Raw genomic sequence first — 7,166 nt, forward strand, 5'->3', positions numbered from 1 at the left:
GGCCGTCCCAAAATATATGCCAATGGTCAGCTTCTTGAGACGCGCACTGTCTCCAACATTTAGCATCTCTTCCCACCACACTTACTTTTTGCTTTGGTGTGATAAAAAAAACGAATAAAACACTTCCATCCAAACTCCCTCCACATCTGAGAGTTTGTACATTTCCACTGGAGTTCACACACGTTCAGCCAGACCTCGTCCGATTTTGTAAGATTACTCTCTCTCTCACTTTTCTCTGATGTATTCTGTTGTGTGTCTTTGTCGTCAATAGGCCTTTGTAAATTCTAGAGATAATGCCCTTATTTAGATTATTTTGGTAGGCATCCAGGAGCACTTTCAATACAGGATCATCCATATCTGTTTTATGTCTAATATTATGTTCAAAATAAATTTGTATCTGGAGGGATCTAAAAAAAGTCAGATTTTTCAAGTTGATATTCCTTCCTCAGACTTTCAAAGTCCTTCAATTTTCCTTTAGTTGTAAGTGAATAAAATGATGTTATTCCTCTCGAAATCCAAGATTTAAATCTATAATCCATTTCGTTTGGTTTGAATCTGGAGTCATAGGCACACCGCTGAATTATTTGTAAATTATTCTCCAATTTGCATTCTTCCTTTAATGTATTCCAAATATTTAATTGCGCTTTGATCCCTGGGTTTTCAATATTATTTTTGAATCTTCCCAAATTTTTATGAGCCAATATGGCATGGATCGGTGGGTCAGTCTGAATAGAGTTCTAGATCTTTCTATCTTGCATGAAATACCGAGCTACATATATCGATCAGAGGTTTAACCTGAGCTGCCAAATAATATTCTTTAAAATGAGGTAATGCCATCCCCCCTCCCCCCCTTTGGAAGTTGTAGGGTTTTAAATGTGACCCTGGGTTTCTGACCCTGCCATATGAATCTGGAGATGATTTTATTCAGTTCTGAAAACCATTTTAAGGAAATTTCTACAGGAAGTGCTTGAAATAAAAATAGATCTCTTGGAAGTATATTCATTTTTACACTGTCTATTCTATGACTGAGGAAAAAGAGTTCCACTTTAGTATGTCTTCTTTCATTTTTGTTAAAAGAGGCTCATAATTTATCTTTGTTATTGATGTGATTTCTTTTGTTATATACGATAGCCCTAAGTATTTCAACGAGTTCTGGTCCCAATTAAGATGATATTTCTTGTTAAGGTGTTTAGGAGGTATGGATTTAAAAGTCAGAATCTGAGTTTTTTGTATGTTCAGTTTGAATCCTACAAGCTCACCAAATCTTTCTAAAGGGTCCAGTAATTTGACAAATGAACTAGATGGGCTAGTTAAAAATATCAAAACATCATCAGCATATAGCACTACCTTGTGATCATCCCCCTTAATGGTTATGCCTTTGATATCTTCTGTCTGTGGGGCGGCACGGTGGTGTAGTGGTTAGCGCTGTCGCCTCACAGCAAGAAGGTCCGGGTTCGAGCCCCGTGGCCGGCGAGGGCCTTTCTGTGCGGAGTTTGCATGTTCTCCCCGTGTCCGCGTGGGTTTCCTCCGGGTGCTCCGGTTTCCCCCACAGTCCAAAGACATGCAGGTTAGGTTAACTGGTGACTCTAAATTGAGCGTAGGTGTGAATGTGAGTGTGAATGGTTGTCTGTGTCTATGTGTCAGCCCTGTGATGACCTGGCGACTTGTCCAGGGTGAACCCCGCTTTTTGCCCGTAGTCAGCTGGGATAGGCTCCAGCTCGCCTGCGACCCTGTAGAACAGGATAAAGTGGCTACAGATAATGAGATGAGATGAGGATTTTTTTCCAGCCTTTTAGCCAGGATGGTTGTAAATAATTTATAATCAACATTTAACACCGAAATGGGTCGAAACGATGCACATTCTAATTTATCCCTTCCCTCTTTAGGGATAACAGAAATGACTATCTCCTTCCATGAAGGAGGCATTTTTAAATCCACTAAAGTTGTATTGCAAGCCTGAAGAAGACTTGGCATTAATTCAATTCGTAGGGCTTTATACCGCTCTGAAGGGAGACAGTCAGGACCTGGAGATTTGTTTGCTTTCAATCTGGAGATGGCGCTGTTAAGTTCTGCCTCAGTTATTGCTGCTGTTAAGATCCGATTGTGTTCCTCTGAAGCTGCAGGTCGATTGAGAGAGTTGAGAAATTCACCAATCTGCTGTTCTCCTGCTAATTCAGGTTGTGTATATAACAATTTATAGTATTCTTTAAAGATTTTTTTGCATTTCACTTGGACTGTATTGTATATTTTTAGAATTTGGATCTCTTATTTTATATATTGTGTTATCCACTTGTTGTTTTCTAGCTTTCTTGCCAGGAGTTTTGCTGATTTTGAGCCGGATTCATGATATTTCTGTTTTGTAAATGCCATCATTTTTTCAATGTCTTGTGTATACAACATGCTTATTTCATTCCTAACTTTCTTCATTCTTATCAACAGGCTTGGGTTTGGTAGCAGTTTATGTTGTGTCTCAAGATCTTTTAATTCTTTATTAAGGTCCATTAGCTGTGATTGTCTTGCTTTTTTCATGAGCGCAGAAGGATATAATTTTACCTCTAACTACCGCCTTCAGGGTATCCCATACTATACTCGGGTTGACTGCCCCGTATCATTTTCTTCCAGAAACACTTTAATTTTTTTTCTCATTTGGGATCTAAATTTTGGGTTGTTTAGAATACTGGTGTTTAGTCTCCACTGTGATCTTCCTGGATTATCATTAGTATGAACAGTACAAGCCAGAGGAGCATGATCAGAAATATCAATGCACCCAATATCACAACTACGTATTCTATGGCGGTCTTTCTGTAACACAAAAAAATAATCTATTCTTGAATATGTGTCATGAGTAAAAAGTGTAATCACGGCCTGTAAGGTAAAAATCTCTCCATAGATCTAATATGCCCAGCTCGGATATTGAGACATTGATTTTCTTGTGTAGTGATGTAGCAGCTTGGTCTATAGATGAATCTATTATAGGGCCAAGACGGATATTCAAATCTCCACCACATAGAACAATTCCTGTGGCCTGTAGCATTAAGTCAAACATCTTTCTATAAAAAGCAAAATGACTTCCAGGAGGTACAGAAACATTACACAATGTTATTATAACTCCATCTACTTTACCTGAGACAATTATATCCCTCCCTTCCTTATCTGTTACTTCTGAAAGATGTTAAAATGGTATTTTCTTTGATATTAAAATTGCAACACCTCTCCTACGGCCTGATTTATGGTATGAATAGTAAACCCTTGAATATCCCATTCTCTTTAATTTTTCATGTTCTAATGATGAGATGTGTCTCTTGTAGGAACACTACCTGAGCATTTTCCTTTTCGAGAGTATTTTGCTTCTCTTGACTGGATTTGTAATCCCCTTCACATTGAACGAAAGAATTTTGACATCCTGCTTGTTCATAGATTTTTAAATCTATAATCCAAAACATAATCTCCCTCTTCCTCACTACTTTTAACCATGCCAAAACAGTGCGCTAAACAAATCTCTCCTAGTGAACAAACGTAGAACAAAACATCACCAGAACAGTTGTTTCAAAGGTAGAGGCTCATTTCCGAAGAACCTTCTAGGATACTGTGGGTATAAAGTCCTCAGGAGGGTTGAGTCCCACATTGCATCATTGGTGGGGCCCTCAAATTTGCCACATGTCCATGTCCAAAGTTTCTGCAGATTAAACTGTGGATGTGACGTTGATTAACGAGTCCCAACTCCTTCAGTTGAGCAAAAGGTAGATGTAGGAGTCCTACAGATCAATCCAAAGATGTCCTGGCAGTCTTGACATGTAATTTAGATGAAGTAAGCAAGCAGTGGTTATCCGCTGCTGTGATTCAATTAAGTCATAAACTTTTAATCGCCTGCTAGTATCGCCTGCTAAATACCTGAAGGTTTTCCTTGTATTGCGAACGGGGATTTGTATCGGACAGCGAGCCGCTGTCTGCCGCACCCGGTTCCTTATTTCCACCCCGGTCGCGTCGTCTCCATGCCGCTTGGCAAGTTGACAGGAGATGTGTCTCCTCTTTGTCCGGGGTGCTCACCACTTTCACTGGGAATCCTCGTTAAGCCATGTCCCTCATTGCCTCTGCCACATCCTGGTACAGCCAAGCACCATCTTCGTAGAATACTCGCATCTTTGCAGGATACAGAGTCTGAAACTTTATTCGCTTTTCTTTCAGCATTTTCACTGCGTTTCCTCGGCACCTCTGATGGGACGTTGTGGTCAATGTAGAAATGAGTATCATTACAAAACATTTCTTTTTTCTGCCATGCTCTCCGGAGAACCACTTCTTTCGTCCGGTAGCTCCCAAATTTAACCACAATAGACGGGGTCGAGCCTGATTGTTGGGCTTCGGTTGCAGAGCTCGGTGGGCTCGTTCAATTCTGAATTCCTGATCACAGGGGAGTTCACCAGTGCTTTCTTTCTTTCTCAGGATGTACCAAACTGTAGATTTTGCCACTCCTAATATTGTAGCAATTTCTCAAATGTTTTTTTTCTGTTTTCGCAGCTTAAGGATGGCTTGTTTCACCTGCATGGAGAGCTCCTTTGACCGCATGTTTTCTTCACAGCAACATCTTCCAAATGCAAGCACCACACCTCAAATCAACTCCAGGCCTTTTATCTGCTTAATTGAGAATGACATAACGAAGGAATTGCCCACACCTGCCCATGAAATAGCCTTTGAGTCAATTGTCCAATTACTTTTGGTCCCTTTAAAAACAGGGTGGCACGTGTTAAGGAGCTGAAACTCCTAAACCCTTCATCCAATTTTAATGTGGATCCCCTCAAATGAAAGCTGAAAGTCTGGACTTTATGTCCATGTCCATTATATAACTATAACTTGAATATGTTTCAGTAAACAGGTAAAAAAAAAAAAAAAATTGTGTCAGTGTCCAAATATATATGGACCTAACTGTATATTGTGCTCCGATCCGGTGCTTGGAACTGAAATGAAGAAAACTTATAATAAGCTTATCTGCCATCTTCATTCTTGAACAGCATTAGCAGTCCAGCCAGGGGAGCTCTCAAAGCTCATGAACCATGTACAGGTAGTCGTCGGCTTACGACCTATGTGACTTACGACCGATCGACTTCACGACCGTCTGGTTATGACTGGCAAGTGTTTCCCAGCTGAGCTAGCTGAGCGTACGACAGTTTCCGCCCCAGCTCCCGGCAGCGCCTCTCGCTGTGTACAACAGTTTCCGCCCCAGCTCCAGGCACATGCGCAGTCTCTCTCGCGCTCCCTCACGCGCTCCGTCATACAGTTTCCGCCCCAGCTCCTGGTTTATGAAACGAGCAAATGCTCCCGCCAGCCCGAGCGCTGCAACAGCTTATGATAATGTAGACGACCCACAGCCAAGCACCAGTCATGCCAGCAGTCACTAAATTTTGTATTTTGCTATGTTTTACATTTGTATTTTGGTATGTTTCAAACTAAAATGTTTTCTATTTTTCACACCTGTATTTCATATTTTTTGTTTTGCACATATTAAACGAATTGTACTGTACGCAGTGTAGTATGCAGTGTTTGACTTAAACCAAATAATGAGCCAAGGTAATGAAATAAGAAAATGTTGATAAAATAAGACTTTAAGATGATTACAATATCATTACACGTCACAATATACTTACGTTCATTTAACATAGGCCGACTTACGACCAGATCGGTTTACGATCGGTCGGTCGTAACCAAACACAGTCGTAAGTCGACGACTACCTGTATTGTAAAACAAACAAACAATAAAACTCTATGGTAATGACTATCACTCATTCTAGCAACCAACAAGTTTTGCTGCAAAGACAGTCAGGTGACCCAAAAGGGTTCATCAGTGCTTTGCATAGTGCTGGCCTTCCAAAGGGCCATGCTAGTGGGGAAATCATCTCCACATGATGTTCAACATATCAGAGAAACTTCCATTATGAGGACGTTTTTCTGAAACTTTTACATGAAGCTGTTATCTCCTGTGGTGGTTTGCAAGCATCAGTTCTCCGTGATTACCAGCCTCCACTTGCACGAGTAGAATTCCAGGTCTTGGGGTTGATTGCGAAATTACTCACTGGCTTATGGATGTCAAGATTTTATACAGCACACCTTGGCAAAGAAAAATGATGTCATGGATCACCTCGATTCTCCTCCAGGAGACAAAAGAAAAAAAAAAGTTAGTAGAACTGGTAATCAATTTGAGAAGAAAACAAAAACAGAAAAAAATGACCCAAATTAAGGAAGAAATTTTTAAAAGATTGGCAGACAAGCTTCAGAAAAAGAATGCAATAAACTTGAAAGGAAATTAAGATCTCATGGTTCTGAGTTTGCAGATTTAGAGGGGAGTGCCCTGGAAAGTCATCCATGATATCACTGGTGGAAAAATTGTTGGCTGCAAGATTTGTCATGTCTGGTATGATGAAGATACAAAAAAAGAAAAAAAAAATATGTATTTGGGAAAAGTGGAAAATCTTCTAAAGAAAAGTGGTGGTGGTGGAGGAGATTGGCACACAGCCCTGCGATAATCTGGCGACTTGTCCAGGGTGTACCCCACCTCTCACCCATAGTCAGCTCCAGCTTGCCCACAACCCTGCACAGGATAAGCAGTTACGGATAATGAATGGATGGATATTGGCATGTAGGGCAAACTTATGAAACAGATGCCAAAGATTTTGACATCACAAAGTATGCACATGCCACAGATCTGCTCTGTGGAGATTTGACTAAGTGTAAATATAAAATTATGATATGAAGAGACTTGTAAATTTGTAAGTACCTGTTTCAAGAACTTACCAGTCAGAAATATGCTGTATGTGAGCATCACAGTGATTCATTTGGTGACGATTCAAATAGTATTATAGATAACGTATAAAAGTGAGAATATTTTTATTTCCTCATCATTAACCTTGTCTTTTGAGAAGTGTATCAGCTGAACTTATCATTAGTTAAAAAAAAAACTATTGAATTTTTAATAGTATTTTTCAAGTAGTATGGAAGTGATGGCCGTTTTTGGTTTGCAGAGGTTTTTTTTCTTATAATTAATTAGTTTTATTTGATTAAAACTTGTTATAAATTTAATAATAAAAATTAGCGATATTATAAACTGACATTTCGACATCACTGACATCATCATCAAAGTATAATAAACAGGATTTGAGTAAGTGATTAAGAGTCAG

The 7,166-nt window shown here is 39.6% G+C and overlaps 1 long non-coding RNA gene across 1 annotated transcript; it reads right to left on the minus strand.

Annotated features, from left to right (window-relative positions):
• Nucleotides 1-5,579: 5,579 nt before the first annotated feature.
• On the minus strand, nucleotides 5,580-7,166 carry LOC132888809 (uncharacterized). The gene is made up of 2 exons (XR_009654978.1): nucleotides 6,784-7,166; nucleotides 5,580-6,580 (listed from the first exon to the last, which is right to left on the minus strand). It is a non-coding gene; the product is annotated as an uncharacterized LOC132888809 (long non-coding RNA).

The sequence above is a fragment of the Neoarius graeffei genome, chromosome 7, assembly GCF_027579695.1.
Source record: "Neoarius graeffei isolate fNeoGra1 chromosome 7, fNeoGra1.pri, whole genome shotgun sequence".
NCBI classification, from domain to species: Eukaryota; Metazoa; Chordata; class Actinopteri; order Siluriformes; family Ariidae; genus Neoarius; species Neoarius graeffei.